This window comes from Talpa europaea, assembly GCF_964194135.1.
Source record: "Talpa europaea genome assembly, chromosome: 9".
NCBI lineage: Eukaryota > Metazoa > Chordata > Mammalia > Eulipotyphla > Talpidae > Talpa > Talpa europaea.
Window position 1 is genome coordinate 22,407,319 of NC_140076.1, and position 20,117 is coordinate 22,427,435.

Sequence of the window (20,117 nt, forward strand, 5' to 3'; positions counted from 1 at the left end):
TAGAGCGCTGGGCTGCGAAGCTGCCTAGCTGCCTGCAGCCTCTGCAGCGCCAGTTCGATCCCCGACCACCGGTGAGGGTCCCACAAGGTGCACAGACCTCTCCTGCCGCGCCTGCTGCTCCCCTCAGCAGTGTACTTCGGTCCTTCTGCCTGTTCTGCTCCCTGCTCTGGCTCTGGTGAATTCTCTCACCCTCCTGCGCTTCTGACTGTACCCAGTGCTTGTATAAGAGACCACTCCCCCCAGAGCCTGACCAGTGTCACTGCAGAGGAGCTGGGGGTTGTGAGGGAGCAGTCAGTGTGCCTGGAGAAGGTGGCCTCCCTGGAGACAGGCCTCCCCATGCAACACCCCCTTCCTTTGTCTGCCCTGTGAGGCAGGTGCGGCCTGGAGCCAGTGCCCACAGTGGATAGTCGTGGTAAAAGACGCCCACTGCTTCTCCCAAAACTGGATTAACCAAAAGAGAGTTAGAGTGGGGTCTGGAGATCCCAAGGGAGCCCGAGAGTCACACTAGATTGGACCCAGCCACCCCAGCAGCTGCCCCTGTGCCCGACTCTGCGAGGAAGAGGAAGAGAGGGAGAGGTGAAAAGAGATAGGAAATCTGGAAGAAAATGAACTCCTGGAAAAACCCCTTGAGTCGGTGCTCAGGATAGAAGCTGAAACAGGCACCCTGCAGATTCCTCAGGGCTCTGGACAGGGACACTGGAATTAGTCCAGACCCAGGCAGACTGACAGCCCACAAAGATGCAAGAAGGCAAGATGTTACCTGACCTTCAGGGGGAGCAAGGGCCTCTGGCTGCCAGTCAGAAGGCCAAGTTTCCAGTCCCACCAGTCAGTCACCTCACATCTCTCCTGGGGCTCGGTCTCACTGGCAAGCCCGGTTGGTTAAGTCCATCTCCGAGACACCTTCTCATCGCCTCGGCTACAAACAGCCGGCAACTGCGCGGAATTCCCTGCCTGGGGAAGATATCCTGGGAGCACTAGAGGGCAAACCAAAGAGCATGCTGGTGGCCCAGGAAGTCCCCAGGAGGAAGACAGAGAGACAGGTAGATACCAGACACCTGAGGACCTGGAGGCCTTGAGGCTGGGGGTGGTGGGGCAGGGGAGAAGGCATCCCAACAAGCAGCTGAGCCCCCTTCCCACCCTCTGCATGAACACCACCTATAACCAGGCTCCCCGCGTTACCCGTTAGCTGCTTTCCTACGTGTGCTCCTCCTGACTTGTTCTCCTTTTATTTATTTACACAACAAGCCCTGGTTCCAGAGCACCGTGCCAGGCACTTCTCTAAGCACTGTACAAATATTAAGTCCTTTGATGCTCATGACAGCCCTGCGAGAGGAGAGCTGTTAATCCCATTTTTCATGTGAGAAAACTGAGGCTCAGAAGATGAAGGAACTTGCCCAAGATCACTGCAGGCAGAGAGCAGCCAGAACTCAAACCCACCTGCTTCCAAAGGGCAGCCTCTGTCACCTTATCACAATCCAGCACACAGTAGGCCCTCGGTAAATTTACTGAGTCTACAAGTGAATCATAAGTCTCAGGATGGTTGGCATGGCTTCAAACTGCCACCAAAGAGACCTGTTGGGGGCCTGGCAGGCCCAGCTCCCACCCCCATGAGGTGTCCCCAACCTGCCTGGCCGTTCCCTGCCCTAGGAAGGGGTCTCCCTGGGCCCTGGGCCTGGAGACCTCATGAGGACCCCAGAGCCAGGACTGAACCCTCACTGAGGTCTGTGGGAACAGGAGCCCCTGCCTCCCAGTGACGTCCCTGCCCCCTCCGCCTCTGTGGTTGGAGACTGCGATTAATTATGCTATGTAATTAGATAAAGAATATTCATTTTTCATTAATGACGGTACACCCTTGCTCTGTGGCTGAGTTCCTTATGTTTTAATTAAGCGGGGCTCCTGAAAGCCGCGTGGCTCCTGTGCGAGTGCTCCCTCTTATAATGAACAGTCACTTAGAATTTTAAGAAGTGAAGGATTCCTTCCCCAAGTTAATTACTTCAAAATTAGCTTAATCACAGCTCATTTAAACTTATCTAAACAACAGCGCAAGGAGTTCCAGGAAACAGAGGTTCTGACTTTGCTTGTTAGAGTCAAAAAAAGTAATAATAATACACGGTGGGTAGTGGAGAGCTCCAGCTCCATCAGTTGAAGTCAACTCAGAGCTGAAACCACCCGGCATCAGAGTTGAAACAGGAGCGGGGACGTTTGACCTCCTCCGTGGCCAACAGCCATCTATAGCTGCCTGGGTCCCTGGGGGGCGTGGGGTGCTGAGGACCCCTCCATGCTGCTCTCAGATGGAAGACAAAGCTGCAGGCCTAGGGTCCCATCTGTCCCTCCCACCATGGACACCCCACACCTCCCCACTCACTCTCAGGTCAGCTTATACTTGGGGGTGTGACCAGGTCTGGCCCCTCCCCACTGGGCAGTACAGCCCAGAGCATCTGCTGAGGAGGTGACCAGGCCTTGGGGAAGCACAGTTTCTGGGCCAGGCTTTCTACCTGCAACACTCTGCACACACACCTCATGCCCAGACAGCGCCTGGCATCCCGGGGGCACTCAACATGCATTTACTGAGTGAATGACCAGCTGCATGGCCCTCAGATGCAAAGCTCAGATCAATATAGAAACTGCCAGATTTCAGCTCCCCGCAAGAACAGAACTGTCTTCCCAGAAAGTCAGCTTGGCTGTCCCCAAAGAACGTTATGGAGGCCTCACTGGATACCAGGCACTGGGCTAAGTCCTTTACACCAAGTATCTCATTTAAGCCTCACGACAGCCCTGAGCATAAGGGCGGTTATTATTCTCAGTGTCACAGGTAGGAAAACTGGCACAAAGTGGTGACAGAATGTACCCAAGGTCACACTGGTAATAAATAGCAGGCTTTAAACCCAGACAGCCGGGCTCCAGAGCCTCTCTAAAAAGAAGTAAGTTTCCAGGCCAGGCGGTGTATAGGCAGAGGCTGGAGGATGCAGGTCTGAGGATGCTGGAAGGGCATGCCCAGAGTGAAATGGAAAAGAGGGGAGACTGCATGACTATGGCCCCCCATTGTGCTATAGGTTAGAAGGTTTGGGGTATCAGGCATTTCCACCTGCCCTGTGGACAGTTTCATCCCACTGGGTTTGCAGTGGTGACTGGAGCAAGCCCTGCAAAGAAGCACCTGCCTACAGGGTCTGGGCAGGGGGGCAGGAGCTGCCCTGCAGCTCCCCCTCCTTGTACAGCAGCCAGGGACCTCCTGAGTGGAGGAGGCTGGGAAATTATTTATCTGCATCCTCTGTTCCACACAATTGGCTTTCCTTTGCCAACTCCCTGTTGGGGTGGGAATGAGAGAAAAGCCTGGGAGGGGCGTGCAGCCATCATGAAAGACTTCCAAAAATAAGAGACCCCTCCCCTCTGTAGCGATAACCAGCTGCGGTAGCCCCACGGCCGGATCCCAGGTCACCCCGGTCACCAAAGACCCTGTAGCTCCTGGCAAGGGTCCAGAAGCTCCCAGCCATCACCAGTCCTCTCTTCCACCCCTCCCCTCAGGAGAGGTGGCACCACTGCCACACCGAGTAATTCCGCCTGTCACTGCCCTAATTACACCCCACGGTCCTCCAGTACCGCGCACCCACACCCCTGCATAATGGGCCTTCTTTTTAAAAGACACTCTCTCCTTTTCACAGCTGCCTTTTGAAGGCGAACAATCTCACACAATGTCGCTTAATGACAGCGCTGCTCAGCGATTCCCAGCCCCCAGCCCTCTCCCTCTACCTCTCCCTCTTTTTCTCTTTTTACTTGATAATCATCGTAATTGTCATAATCTCCCTGGAGTTAAGAGAAGGTACCTGGGACATTTCAATTAATTATGAGGTGACCTAATAAAAGGTCAAGATGGACTGTGTGAGGAGCAGGCTGCAGGAGGGCAGACACAGCCACACCCCGCATGGGTATGCGCACTGCCACTGGCCCCTTACAGGAGGGAGTCAGAGATCCTCATAAGCTCCTCTGATGCCTCAGAACAAAGAGCAAGGTGAGGTCTTCTGGGAGAGACCCAAAGCCCCCACCCACTCAAGCTCTAGTTCGCAAAAAGCCCTCTTCCCTGGTCAACACACGGCCCAGAGAGCCTCACCGCAGAGACCAGGCATTCAGGTCCAAGAGGCCAGCTCCCTAAATTGGAGCCCTTCCCAGGCCTTTTCAATCTCGAAGCCTCACCATACTCATCTGGAAAATGGAACAGCGAATTAACCTACCATAAAACTCTGCTAAGAACTCAATATTGTGGCTACATTCTCTAAACTATTAATGTCCCACCACACCTACTATCAGACCCCTGAGGACAGTTTTATTCACAGGCAGAGAACGCAAGGTTTAGGAGCACCAACTCCAAGCTAGATAAACTTGCCGAATTCAAACCCTGGCTCTACCACTTTCTAGCTGTGTGATCTTGTGGAAATCATCAACCTCTCTGTGTCTCTGCTTTTGACATCTGTGAAACTGGGGTACAAACAGCACCTACTTACTTTCAAGATTATTGGGATAATTTTTTTAATTCCATATGAGAGCTTAGCGTGACACTGGCTGTGTAAAGCATTAAGGTATTTGGCGGTAGCATTACCCAAACAACTCCAGCAGTGCCTGGCATTGTGTAGATATTAAATATTTGTTGAGTGGCTAATACATACACAGCTCTTAGTACTAAGAGTTTAGTATGTGATAATCATACAATGAGTTTTAGCTATTATTAGCATCTTTATCACTATTATCATCACCAGGAGAGTTCTCACCCTCCCCACTTCCTCAGGGAGGTCCCTGTTGCTCTGATGAGGCCAGGGCTGGTTTCTAGGAAAGTTGTTGGCTTGGGGCAGTCAGGACACATCCCTCCCTGGGGATCCCCCAAAGAAGGGGGAAGGTGATGGCAAAACTGCTGGCTCCAGGGGTGTTTAATATAACTGCAGCCACTCTACTCTCAGCGTTTCCACAAATCCCCACCCCTCCCCCAAATCCTGGAGTCAAATCTGCTCTTCATGCATTGGGACCTCCTAGGAGCAGGCTCTGCGCTGGAGAGGCTGAGCCATCTGCCACTAGCCTGGGGCTGTCAGGAGGGAGCCCGGCCAACAGCTAGCGAGCAGGGGTGTGAAAGGGCTGTGCTCCAGTGTCAGCCAGGGTGGATATCTCTCCTGCTAAGGAGAGTGGGAGGAAGGGGTCAGACCCCACACCTCACCCCCACCCACCTGTTGGACCCTGGCAGAACCCGGTGCCCACTCTGCAAAGAACAAGCTGCCAGCCCCTGCCAGCTCACTGAAAATAACAGAGGCCTACCAGGGCCTCAGGCAGAAAAGGGTAGGGCCTTTGCCCAGAGTCTCATACCAGGACCTGCCAGAAAGCTCTAGAAGGGTGGAGCAAGAGGTAGAAGTCATAGACCCCTCTAACCAAAAGAAATACATCAGCTCAAAGTAGAAAAGATCAAAGATTAACATCTTCAGATACCCTGAAAATGAAAGGCTATCTTCCCCTGTCGCACTACAAAATTCAAAATAGAATTCTTAATTTTTTTGGAAATGACACAGAATAGACAGGAATTACAAAGGCAGTATGCACAGTGGTCGAGGTCTTGGGCTTTGGAGCCAGAGTGCCCAGGTTTAAACCTGACTTTGGTCAAGTTAACCTGAATCCCCGGTGCCTCCGTTTTCTCATCTTTGAAACAGAGGGGACATCGGGGTACTTCTTAAAGTGGTTGTAAGGATTAAGAAGATAATATAAATTAAGTGCTTAGAACAAAAACTATTATTTGTGAAATGATAGTGAGAACCTGTTTAAGGTGGTTTATTTGTATGTGTTTTGAAATTAAAATATCTGCTTTCTAGGACTTCAAGTTACAAAATTCTCCAATTGAAGCTGAAGGCATCACCTTTCTGGCGTCCCCCTCGTGGCTGCCCTGTGTGTGCTCAGTGGAGCAGTCACCCTCCTGCTGCACCACCAAGAGCCTCTGAGGCCAGGAGCTGAGAGGAGGGAACATCCACAGGGCGCATGAGGCCCGGGCCCAGTGTCCAGTCACTGAGAACGAGACAGGCAGGTCCCTGCAATGAGGTCCATCTGCCAAACCCAAGTGCAAGAGTAGCAAGGAAGGGAAGAGGACTCTGAGCAGCCCGAGGGTGCTGGGCTTCGGTGCCTCCCTGACTGGTCGCAGGGTGTGGCTGAGCCGCTGGCACCAGCTAAGGGAGAGAAACTGCAGGCTGGGGCAGGAAAAGCGGCTTCATTGTCCACCTTCCTCCTGAGTCCTCATCAGAACAGATGAAGCACAGGGGACTTAGCTCTGTCTTGAAGTGCAGGGAAAATCAGATTTTTATAGTCACTCTTGGGTCGGTATAGTAATTAAGCACTCAAAAGGACAGAGATCTGCTGAGAACAGCTTCTGGGGTGTGGTGCCCAGCACGTCTCCAGGAACTGCTCTTTGCTGCCTGCCATGAGGCTGCCACCCCACCCCACCCCAGCCCTGGCAACATGACCCTGCACCCTGTGCCCCACCAGCCACCAGTCGGCAGGTCTCACCACGTCAGGGCTAATCAGTCACTCTGCATGAACTTGGAGTTGGAACAGAGGGCCACTCAGCTCCTTCCGAGGCATGTGGCATTGTCTCATGTAGTCCCAGAGAAGTGGAGCCCAGTTCTCTGCCATGTGGACCGGAAAAGCAAAGGGGGCTGGCCTGCAGAGAGCAAGACAGAAATGCCAAGCCTTGCAGCCAGGAGTGGAGACAGAGAGAGATGCTGGCAGGGCTGTAGCGGGCAGTCTGGGCAGGCTGAGAACCAGCCACACCCCGCTGGGAAACACACTCCTCTGTAGAGTCCCCTGTGAGACTGAGCTACTGTGAGTAGTTTCCAGTCCTTCAACCCAAGACTCTAACTATTATGTTTCCTGCTGTCTCTGACACCATTAATCCTCAATCCCATCATTAGTTTGCTAACAATGTATACCTCGGTGTCACATGCATCCCATCTCAGAACTAAAGGTGAAGCAGAGGGGACAGCGTGCCTCCTGCAGTCCCGACGAACTGCCCCATGTGGCCAGTCTTGCCTTGGTTCTACATTCAAAAAAAACAGTCTGGCAGCCAAAGGCAATTAAAAAGGAATTCCAATCTTGACTCTCTCAAAGCATCGTAAAAGGATCCAGCTCAAACCCTGCAGACTCTTAAAACCCTTTCCTCTTTTCTTTTCCCCAGAGCCTTGGTTCCTCCAAACCTTAAAATTCTTACCCTCACAGTCCAGTTCTCTCAGCTCCCCTGGCTCTTCCCCTTTCTGCCTCTGTCTCAGCAATTCATTCCAGAAATGTTTGAGGCTTTCTGCTTTATTTGGTCTCTCCTTTCTCGCTTACTCCATCTTCTACAACAAAAGAGGATGAAAAAAGGGACTCTGCAGCTACGACCTCAGCTCTTCTGCAGCCACTTCTTGCCCATCTCTCTGCTTGTTCTCTCAACTCTGGCTCACAGAAGCCTGAGAATAGGCCAGAGGTGGGGGAAGCAGATGGTGGGGTGGGAGGTACAGAGTGAGTAGGCTGAGGGCATCACGGGGCAGCCAGTCCAGCCCTGTTCCTGGAGAATCTTGGAGGCATGATTCTGTAAGAGCAAAGAGGAAGTTCACTTCCACCCCTTTCAGGCTATCAAGCAATCAAATTGACAAGAGAAATTCCTTGGAGAAAAGAATAAATTTAATTCCATATGTATGGAGGGACTATATATAGATGCTAAAGCCAATGGAGCAAAATAGGGGTATACATCCTGAGCTAAGGAATGGGCTTGGGGTCTGGAGCCTCATGCAATAAGGAGGCGTCTCATGACAAAGACCAGATGCTCTATAATTAGATGTGCCCCCTGGCACACAGAATGGTTTCTCCAATTAAAAAAAAGGCATTTCTGATAAACATCCTAATTCTGGTAATACTCCCAATTTTCACTCTTCTAGGTAGTTAAGGAAATGAGTCTGTGAGTCTGGAGGGCCTCCACTCACCTCAGCTCAAAATAATCTACAGGCCAAAGTGACACATTTGGGAAGGCCTGTTCTGGACATCTTGGGGAGACCTGCCCTTTGAATCGTGTCCCCAGGACAGCTGACAAACCTTGTCTTCACCTCTATCCAGCACAAACAAATCCAGAACCTCCTGTACCCCATAACCCCAAGAATATACCCCATTCTGACCTCCAGTGTCCCAGCACCCTACCTCTGCTCCCATTTAAACAAAGTCAAGTCCTGATAGCTCTCTAGTGCTCCTTTCCTGCCACCAACTTGCCACCTACCCAGAAGTCTCTACCAGGTCATCCTATTCACTCATAGATGGCCCAAGTCATCTATCACATCCCAGGGTTACATTACCCCACCAGCTCCTTTCTTCTAGCACCATCCCAACTCCAATGCCGTTGCACATAAGCACATGCACGTGCACATGCACAGCACACACAGCACAAGCATGCATGCTGGAGACTGATCTTCCTTCCAGAAGCACCACCTTCCACTTCTCCCTTTCAGTGGCTCCCACCGCCTAGTGAACAACCCGCTGTTTCCTGGAGAATCTTGGAGGAGCGATTCTGTAAGAGCAAAGAGGAAGTTCACTAGGTGCTTGGCCGCTTCTCTCAGCCCTACCTCCTCTCCTACCTTCCTGATACAAACCCTTCAGACCAGCTTGGCTCACTTGCCACCTTTGGGAGACTTTGTCAGCCAGTTCCCATCAAACCCCAGCCTGCCAGGCCCCCATGTTCCCTTCTTCGGCACATAAATGTGAGAGGAACTTCCATTCTCCATGGCACATCACTCCAATCATAAGCTCTCCAGGGCAAGTACTTGGCCCTTCCACACTTCAAAAGCTACCCCCAAAAAAGCAGATTACAAAACAGTAAGTCTAGTACAATCTATTTTTGCAAAAACAAATAAGCAAACAGGGGCCTCCCCTGGTGGCGCAGCGGTTGAGCACTGGGCTGCGAGGCTGCCCGCAGCTTCTGCAGTGCTGGCTCGTTCCCCGGCCGCAGGCGAGGGTCCCACAAAAAAAAAAGAAAAAAGTAAAAAAAAAACCACATGGGTGTGAACGCCACATGTGCTGCTGGTGGGAGTGAGAAACAGCACCACTGCTGCAAAAAACAACTTAGTGGTTGCTCAGAAAGTTCCACATGGAGTCACCATCTGACTCACAAAGGCCACTCCTGGGCCCAGGCTGAAAAGAGGCGCTCCCACAAATGCCTGCATGCAAACAGCGGCACACTCACGGCCGCCAGAGGTGGAAACAACCCAGTGTGCGCCGACAGGTGAATGGATAAACAAGCCTTACGTGTGCAATTATAGATGTATACATCGCTATGCAAATGTGTGTGTGCCCCTCAATGGAATATGTTCATCCATGAAAAGGAATAAGCTCTGACACGTGCTACAACATGGACGAACCTCGGAAACCCTATGCTCAGTGAAAGAAGACAGACAAAGGCCACGTGCTGTAGGAACCGCTTATATGACATGACCAGCACGGGCAAGACCATAGCAACAGAGCACAGAGTGGTGGTTACCAGGGGCAGTGAGGAGGGGGTAGTGGGGACCAACTGCTCAGTGGGTACAGGGTTTGCCTTTGGGTGATGGAAATATTTTGGAACTAGAGGAGGTGGGTACATGACTGGAATGCACTAAATGCCACTGATTAAAATGGTTTATTCTCTGCTATGTGAATATTTTAAAAGCTAGGCTGGCAGGTAGTCTGGCTTGGAGAGGGACTAAACTAGGAGGGTGAGCCCCTTTTATCATCATGTGGGAAACAGAGGGAGGGACAGAGCTACGGAGGGGGACCACCAGCTTTGCCCAACTTCAGAGAGAATCAGAGGATGAGGGCATAGAGGAGGAGGAAAGCATTTGGGAAGAGCCTTCGGGGATGACCTAGACACCCTTCCTTAAAAGATTGAGGATGCCATAGAGACAGGGAGGGCAGAGACAAGCTGGAGTTGCATGATTTGCAGTGGGGGTGGGGGGGGAGCTTGTAGCCCCAGGGGTGGGAGGTCATTTTATAAATAGTTACTGGCAGGGCTGTGCCCAAGGTCCTGGCACAGAGGCCCCTACCTTCTTGGGGGCACAGCCCTCAGGCTGGACTGAATGGAGGCCAAGAGCAAGAGGGTGACTCAAAGTCAGCCAGCCTTTGCAAAAGAAGCAATTTGCATCCCCAAAGTGGCATCCAATAAATTTCCTTCCCTTCACTTTTGCATGGTATGTGTCAGTCAGCTCAGATATTCTCATCGCCAACTGTCTCAGGGTCCTCTGACTTCCTCTGTCCCACAGCCTCATTCCAGCCCCCAAGCACACAGTAGGTGCCAGAGCAGACAGAGAGACTCGGTACCATGTAATGGTTAGGTACCCCAGCTTTGGAGTCTGGCAGGCCTGCGTGCCAGTCTGACCTTGCCTCTCAGCTCCTCCAAGGCCCATGCTGAATGGCTGTTTGGGTTATTGTGATCTGTCAGTCCAGTCCTCCCAGCCCCTCCCTCCACATCTACATCCCACCCCGGGATGCCAGGGACCCTCTCCTGAGAGACTAACAGCAAGTCCTCCAACTTCCTTCTCCCATTGCTGACCCTCCAGGGTCACCAGATAGGGGACCAAAACCCAGCCCACACTCCATCCCCAAGTCTGACCCTGTCCTGGCACAGAGAACAGTTCTTTTCGTAATTTGCCCATAGGCATCATAATGAGTTATGGAGGCCCCAACCTAGGCCCAGGCCAGGCCAGTGTGTCCTTATCCTGGACACACGCAACACACAGGAAGGTTCTGGCCTCCTGAGCTTGACTGGGAGCTCACCCACCCAGAGAAACCCACCCTGTAGCTCACCCTCAGGACCAAGCTGAGAGGCCCTGACCCACGGGAGTCACGAACAGAGGGCATCACAAGCACGCAGAGGGAGGTCTCAAGTACCCCACATCGAGCAGGAAACTACCTGCTCCCCACCCAACTCTGGGCCCACCAAGGACAGGGAGTGTGTGCCCCTCATCTCTGGACCCCGGTGCCCAGCACAAACCCAACTCGGCACATGGTCAGCATGGCCAAGAGCCAGCCTGTCTGGCTTCAGATACAGACTCCGCTGCCACTTGCTGTGTGGCCCTCGATTTGTAACCTCACCTCGCTGAGTTGTAGTTTTATCACCTGTAAAACAGCTAATACTTGTACTCATTTCTTAGGATTGTTGTGGGAATTAAGACATAATGTATATCAAATGTTTAAAAGATAGTAAGGGTTCAATATAGGTTTTGTGATTATTACAATATAAGCTATTTTGTTACAACCATTACTGTTATTACGCCACTCAATATCGACTTCTGAACTTCTGATTTCACAAAATCATAGGCTTTGTACCCAGAAGAGTCTCATTTTCAAATAAGTAAACTGAGGCTCAGAGAGGTTAAGATATTTGAGCAAGGTCACACAGCAAATAAGAGACTGAGTCTAGAAAGCAAATGTCCTACATCAGCGTTCCTGCCACAACTTCCTCTGAATCTGTCTCATCTGCCTGTTGATTCTGACTTTAGATCACACCTAGTTTAACTGACTGACTTCCCCACCTGGGGGTGTATGGAACATGTTTTTGTGCTTGTGTTTGAGCTACTGGGGTTGACTGTATGTTTCTGTCCACGTTCAGGGGTGTGCACCTGCATTCGTGTGTTTCCTGTGTTTGGACAGGTGTGGGGGTGCAAGCATGTGCTCCCATACACGTGGAGAAGTACAGGTGCCGGTGATCAGGTAAGTGTACATAGTTGTGTGGGGGTGAGTTTCCTCCCCAACCTGGTGGCACGATCACTGAAGACAGGGCTGAGTCCTTCACTCCTGGGACTCCTCGCTGTGCCTGGCTAGGCACCTGGCATGCAATGGGCCTGAACAAACATGAGTGGAATAGAAGGGAGCGTGTGTCCCTCAGGAAAAGGGAGAGGATTTCTACCTTTTCAGCAATCTCTGCTACTGAGCTCAGCAATTATGGGAGGGGCACTCTCTTGGGGCCCCATCCAGCTGAGCCATCCCGCGCCTTCCCTGAATCAGGCAGTAAGTACAAAACAGCTGGCTGGAGCCCTCCCCAGGGGACACACTGAAGTGGGTGCCCAGGGACATACCCCCAGCCCAAGGGTGGTTGCTTAAGCGGCAGTAAAGGAAACAAAAGATGAAATACATCAGCCATTGGCAGCTGTAAAAAGAGCAAAATCGCTCAGCAGAAAGCCGTGCGCTATCCATCATCGGGCCCTTCTCCACTCGAGCTGCTGAAGCAAGAGGGTTTTTAATGCCCTCCAATTCATTTGCATTCGCATTGCCACTATTTTATGGTATCAGGGGTTGCCAAGAAGATCTGAGTGGTTTTTTAAAGACGTTGATAAACCTTTTCCACCAGGGAATAAAAGTTTTTTTTGGGAAAAGGGAAAAGAAAGTTTTCTGATATAATGCATTCCGTCTGCAGAGTGACGGGTAAGTGATTCTGCAGATGTATCGGTCCCATAAAACTGAGCACGGAGTTCGGCCCAAATGTGCTCTGTGCTGGTGAGATGAGCAGTTCATTCATTTTGCAGCTGGTTTGAAACCTAAAACTTTGCAGAAAGTCACTGAGAAAATCTCCATAAGCCGCCTGCATCTTTGCACGACCAGAGCTTGTGACCCCTCAGACACATAGACACTGTCAAGGTCATTGAGTCTTACAGGGTCCTCCAAGAATCCCCACTGGCTTTGAAAGTGAAGCAGTACATGAGTCAGCAGAGGGGCTATTCTGAGCATTTCCAAAAACCAATTCATGGCCCTCCCCTCTTCGTGACAAACTTGAATTCCACCTGTGTTCCAAGGCAACTCGAGAGTCAGACTCCTTCGCCTCACTAACCCTCACATCACACCACTCACCATGCCCTCAACTCATCCAAATCCTGCAGGTCCCTTCCTCCCTGGGCCAGGCCAGGCCAGGAGGGCCCATTCATTCTCATTACCATTTTCCTTTCATGCATTTCCCAGGGAATTGCAGCTTCTCATCCAGGCAATCATAGGTTCAGGAAAAGGATTTCCACCACCCACCTCACTGATTGTGGATCAGAAAATAGTTTGCGCAGCATCTGGAGAGGGACCTGAGCTTTTCCACTTACTGGCTTGTCCACTTGGGCAAATAGCTTCCTTTCAAAGTCTCTGTTTCCTTATATGAAGCCTCCCATATGCCATCAAGAGAGCCCAGAAGTGGATAAGAGCTGATTGCTGTCTTTGAGGGCCTCAGAGTATAGCAGCAAGACAGACACATGATAAGATAATTAAAGTAGTCTGATAAGGCTCTAGAAGGGAAGCATATGAAACAGAAAAAACACAAAGAGGGAGCAATTAGGTAATTAATAATGACAGCTATAGCAGCTATAGCTTATTGACTATTTATAATGCACTAGGCATTTTATTTATATGAGTTCACCCAATCCTCACATTGAACCTTCCAAGAAGACATAGATCCTACTATTTAGATTAGAAAAGATAGACTTAAAGAAGTAAAATAACTCTCAAGGTCATGCCCAGAGCATCCTTGAGATTTCCAACACTCTTCTTAGTCTCGTAACACAGTCTCATTCATGACCTCCCTCCATGGTGTCTGGGTCAGCTTAAGTTTCCCTATTTACCCAGAGAATGGTTAGCATTAGATAATGTCTCTGTAGACATTTCTCATCTGTAAAATGGGGGTGATAACAATAAAACCCACCACAAAGGGTTGTACTAAGTGCCTAAAGGAGTTAATGTATGAAAAACATTTAGAGTGGGGCCTAACACAGAGTCAGGAATATGTCACCATGACATATTCCTCTTAGTGATGTTGTTTTTATTCCCACCTCCAAGGACACCATCTTGCCATGATCAGGGACCAGGTCAATGAGGACCTGGCCATCATCTCTCTGTCAAAGGAAACAGATGAGAATCAGCTGCACAGAATGAGCTCAAAGTTGAAGCCTGTAGACTCCTCCCATTCAACCAACTCTGCCCCCAACCACTTTGAGTAAGCCACCTCCATACACCCATTTCCAGCACCAATTGAGGGGTTCCTAGTCCTGCCATTTCTCCAACCTCATAGACCAAGAAAAGGGAAGCCAGAGAGGCCTGGGAGAAGCCAGGGGGGAAACAGGAAGGGTTGGCTCCCCCGAGGGCTCTATGGGAAGGATGAATGGTGTGCTTGCATTTCACCAACAAAAGCCCTTCTGCTTCCAGGAGAGCCAGTGTTGACAGCTGTTTCTCTGGTCAGCCAAGAGTGTCATGTCAAAAACTGCTCTTTTCTGGTGAATTTCAATAAAGTACCCTTTCTGTGTCATTTAAAAGACAACGGCTACTTTTGTTTGGGAAGATATGATGAGAGGACAAATGTGTGTTGAGGAACAGAAGAAAAGGCTGGGGTGGCTTCACCCACTGTGAGTTATATGCGATGCACATGAACAAGTTCCCCGCTCTGTGCTTTGCCTTGGGCCAGGTGCTAGGTCACGGGGTACACAGGACACTGTTTCACAAGTAAACACACAATTACTAGACAGAATAAAACATAACGAGATAGAATATGCATGGGGAGCTCAGTGGGGAGGGGACAATGGCATCACACACACAGCAAGGAACAGAGAAAGTTTCCCAGAGCGAATAGCTCTTAAGATGAGTCTTGGAAGAAGAACTGAAGTTCACCCAGGCAGAGTAAAGGGCTGGGGGTGGGGGTGGTAGGGAGTTCAAACAGGGGAACTGCATGAGCTAGGACAAGGATGTGTGTCCTCGAACATCAGGAAATGAGGCGTTGTAAGAATGTGTTAAAGCACAGGCAACTGGCGAGGCATGAAACTAGAAAGTGAGTTGGGGCCAGGCTGTAAATGGCTGTATGTGCCATGGTAAAAAGTGGATTTTTCTCTTGTAAGGACTGAAGGATTTCAAAAGGGGGAATAATATGAAGCCCTGAATGCTAGAGGGAGCATGATGCATAGATCACAGGTGTTGCCAGAATGAAAATGTTCTTGATTTTTCTAGACTACAGACAATAAGGGTCTGACTTGGGGTCCCTGAAGTTGAGTGAGGTTAAAATAAGCAATGTTAAAGACACATTTTGCTGAGAAGTGAGAGAATTAATACAGTGGGATACAGAAGGAAACCTATGGTCACCCTCAGGTAGAGCTTGGTTAACCAGACAGACAGTGTCTGAGACTTCTCCAACACCAAGAGAGGCCCAAGTTCAATGCCAACTGGGATGTGGGATCTAAGACCCCAGACCAGTCTACGGCCATACCACCCTGAACGTGCCCGATCTCGTCTAAGACCCCAGACCTGCAAGATATGGGTTTGGAGAGCCAAAGTGCCTGTATTCTCCTGCATCCAGCATGACAAAAATATTTCATCGTACCATGTCAATGCTGATGGATTGGTGGTGTCTACCTAAATTACTATTTGAAGGGATTATAAGACCGTATCTGGACCCAATGGGAAAGAAAGCTCTGATTGATTAGCAACATCTGTCATGAGCACTGGGGTGGGAGGGGTAGTACATGCGTCTCGTACTTGTTTTCGCTATGCTGTGTACTTAGATTCCCAGCCAGGAATTACTGATAGTCTCGGGCCTCCCTTGATCCCTCCAGTTAACAGAGAGCAGTGGGCACACACGGGATTGACCAGTTATGGTTGGAAGTCATGAGAGTGGTGGTTCTTGGAACCCCCAGCAAGTAGAATCTAGAGGAGCACCAGCCAGCATCCTCACCTCTGGCCTGACCCCTAGCCTTCTGAGTGGTATCTCAGAGACCTTCCTGGGAAACCCATGGAATCTTCCAGACACTGAGCAGCTGCTGGTATCTTAACAATGTTCAAGTGTTCAGTGGTCACATCAAGAGGTAAAAGCCACAAAAACTAAGAAAGGATATCTTTCAGGTTAGAAATTCTTCACCTGGGACCCAGGGATAAACTGCAGGAGGACTACCAACCCCTTGAAATCCTGTGCAAATTGTTCTAAATGTGTGAATTTTTCTCAAAAGAGGGCTTTAGTTTCTGTCAGTCTCTCAAAGATTCATGTCCCAAAAAAGTCTTCAATCACTGCACAAAATGAAGGAGAGTAATGAGAGACAAGTGGATTCCCCCGAGCAGAGGAAACAGCATATCTCAGTCGAAAGTGAATTTCTGGGAGGTATCATCTGTCTACACAGGTAGTCTAACCTACTTAGCCTTAAAAAGCACCCTTCAACTCTGGTATATAAACTTGGGGCTACTTTTAAGTATCAGCTGGTTTAGAAATCCAGGGAAGCATTTTTTCCTCAAAGAATGTTCTTAGATTTTGTCACTCTCTCAACAAAACCTATGCCCCTAAAAAAAAAAGGCTTCAACCACTGCTTAAGCAAAAGGAAAACAATGCTATCTGTGATAAAATGACTAGGGAGATGGGCAGAGAGTCAGCAAAGTAAAAACAAACAAGCAAACAAGCAAAGCCTTGCCTGCACTGTGCTGGGAGAACTGCCACAACCGGCCACACATGAACACACTGTCTAGCCTGAGAAACTGTGGCAGATTGAGGAGATTTGGGCATTATGTGGGAACCTCGGATTCGTGGAAGCCCCTGAAAATTATTAGGCTTAGAGAACTGTATCTGCTGGTGGTGCAGGGACTGAGGTTGGCAGCTCTGGCTCATGGGCTGTAATGTGTGGAGTTGCATCCCTTCCCTTCAGAGCACCCGTGTCCATGTGTCAATACACATTACCTGGTTAATGTGTTATTGATCTATCTGCTCTATGAGTCTGTCCGCTCTAGGACTGCAAAGACTGCTTCCACTACCCCCCAACCCCGACTGTCACCTGGCAGAATATTGGGCACAATGTAAATGTATGATAAATATTTGATGAATGAAAAGATGATAGGTAGGTGGATACATGGATGGATGGATGTATAAAGGGCGGGATCTGAGAAAAAAAATCTAAATCAAATGTCTCACTGGTTTAACACTTGGGAGGCAATGTCATATAGCAGCTTGGAGAACAAACTCGAGTTAGAACGCCAAGTTTGACACTGAACTCATATTGAGGGTATGTCCCTAGGCAAAATATTTAACCTCTCTGGGATTCAGTTTCCTTCTCTGTAAAATACTGATAATGCAGAGTTACTATGAAGATTAAATGAGCTAATATATCTAAAGTACTTAATAGTACGTGGCACATAAGAAGCACTAGGTAGTAAATCTTAGAAAGATAACCAGATATGGAGTATCTAGGTATAAGGCAAAGGAACACAGAGGTTAGCAAGAGATTTAAAGCAAAAAGTGGGGAACCATGGCTCCAGTGTCATCTTAGAAGATGCCCATGGGTCTCCTGGCATCAAGGAATCGGTTAAGAGTACTGACAAGAGCTGGTTAATGGTGATGTTTTTGGAACACTGGGATGAAAGACAGGTTGGGGGGAAATGAGCTGGTTTCTAAACATGACTTGTGCGCCTACATGGAGGGGGTTGGGGGGTGTGACAGGGTAGTCTGGAGCTCAGGAAGAAATTTCAATCAGCTGACTCTTGCTGAAGGAAGTCAGTTCTGCTGTTGGTAGGAAAATGATGTGAGCAGAAACCACTCTGAGAGTCCAGAGTCCTCTCCACCCACATGGTTCATGCTCCAGGTCCACGTTCAAGCTACTGAACTCAGACCCTGCTGCTCCCCATGCCCTATTCCTGCAAGGACCCTGTGCAGCATCTTCCAAATCACAAAGACTTGAGAGAAATTCATCCTTTGGGGTTGATTATGCTGAAGAGGAAACTGAGACTGATTCTTTCCAAGTGCTCCCAGGCATGGAATATTTGGATTTGATGATGAGAGGGAAATGGTTAGATAGGAGTGATTAGTGGCATGGGAGGGGAGGTTTAGCAGCCTTAGGAGAGCAGATTCTGTAAGGACTGTCCCACACTCTGCTCCCCCGGCCCCTCTCCCACCAAAACACTAAGCACGAAGTGTCTCTCTAGCGACCATCATAAATATCAATAATGGTAACAACCACTTAAAATAAGGACCTCCTCAGCCACCTCCTCTCTTGTCTTGTCAGTAGCAGAATGAGCAATGCCCCTTAGGTAAGGAATAATGATCTGATCCGCAGGTCACATTCAATGCAGGCGTAGCCATGATAACTGCTCCCCACAAGCCAAATTATGTTGAAATCCATCACAAATTAAAGACAGTATGTCTCTTTGAAAATGTTCGCGTCAACTGCCATTTTCTTTCCAGGCGGCAGAGTGAAGACATCATCACACTGGCAATCTGATCTTTTTACTAGTTCCCAGATGTGCCAAAATAAGTCCATTTCTTCTAAATTTATCAGAGTGTTGACAGACAGAAAAATGCCAAACTGTCTACTGAAACAGGGACCTCATTTCAGTTTACAAAATAAATGCATTCTAAAGAAATTCTATTGTGGAAATAGCGCTGGACTGAGAATCAAAAAACCCAGACCCCAGTTTCCAGCTTGGTTATCACCGGCCATGTGGATTCAGGAAGTCATTTCACCCTTTGGACCTCAGATAGCTCATCTACAACAGGAGGGGCGTGGACTAGAGGATGTCGTGATAAGAAAAAGTATAAGGTTTTATGCTTCTCACTTTGCCCCATGCAAATTATCTGACCGATTGACCCTCTTCTGCCCTCCTTCACTCTAGTTGCTGACTGGTGAGCTGACAGGCCCTCTTTCTCCAGTGATTTGTTATAAATAAGCGAGTGGGGTGGGGCAGGGCAGAGGGAGGGACTTTCTAGCCCTCTGAGAGCTCATTAGTGGGAAAAACTTCTCAACTTGTGACTTGTGATCTCCAGTTCTCATTCACTCAGGCAGGCACAAGCAAAAGGAAAGGAAAAACAGGACCTGGTACAGGGCCTCAGAGACTTGAGGGAATGGGAGAGTGGTTGGCTGAGCAGATTCCCTCCAACTTAGGGAAAACTTTGGCTCATATAAACAGTAAGTCCCTGACTGGGCCCTGGAGTAAAAATATGGGGATCCCAGAGGATGACAAGGATCACCCACCAGCACACTGGACCCTTGGAGGTTGTGAATCCCACCAAAGATCTCTTCCCACCCTCCCACACTGCAGCACCAGGATGTCAGTCAGGGATGTCCCTCGAGAAACAAAGCTTGAGAGCCATCAGAGGGGCTGCTCAGAGCAAGCTAAGAAAGTAGTTGCAAAGGCTCTTTCACAACCAAGCCATGGGGGAGGGTGGGTGTTAAGTGAATCTGGGATAAAAGAGGCTATGCTGCGTCTATGGAGCTGTCCATGGTTCTGGTGGCCTCTCCCTGCAGCTATCAGGCCAGGCTGCACCCATCTGACCTCAGCCAGCTTCAGAGCTGAGGCCTGCCCAGCTCTGCATCTGCCTAATCAGGACTCACACCAGCCTGTCCCAGTTCACACCTGCGTTACCCGGGCTAATATTTCTGCCAGTTTCCCAGAAACATGCATCTCTTTATGTTACCCACTGCCTACATGTGTGATCTGTTTACTCCAGACTGGAAGCCTGATTCTCCACTTAATTTCTGAAAACACAGATGTAGATGGTGAATAAGCCACAGGAAGAGGCACTGGGACTTGACCCAGCACCCAAAAGGCCCGGCTGCAAGACCAGAAGCAGGAAAACAAACACAGCCGATCACATGCCCCACTCCCACCAGTGCTCCCTAAACAGGACAGCAGAGTAAAGCTTCCCTAACAACAGAAACCCATTCCCACTACAGCTGGCCAAGCAGGAGCCTAGCCCAAATGGAAATTCTTCGGGAATCTCCCTAAAGCTCTACCCTATCTCACTTTGCCCTACAAATTGACTGTTTTTAAAAAGTCAAGAAAGCTTTGTCACCAGCAACCATCAGTTAGTCAATTGTGGAACAGTGGGTCTCAGTTAGGACAAATGTGTCAGTCCCCTTTCCTATGCCCTACCACATGATCTTGAGAAAGCCACTGAATTTCTCTGAAACTCGGTTTTCCCATGAGGTTTGCCAGTCCATTGTGCATTAACAGACATGAAAATACTTGGTAAATTAAAGAACTTGGTGCAAGGGGCAGTTACTGCTCCTATCCAAATCCTATTCAGGCCTCCCATATGACTCTCTTGATGAGCCTCATCAAGGAGGAGTTGGTGAAGGGAGATTACAAGTATTTCTGTCCCAGTGGTTCTCACACAT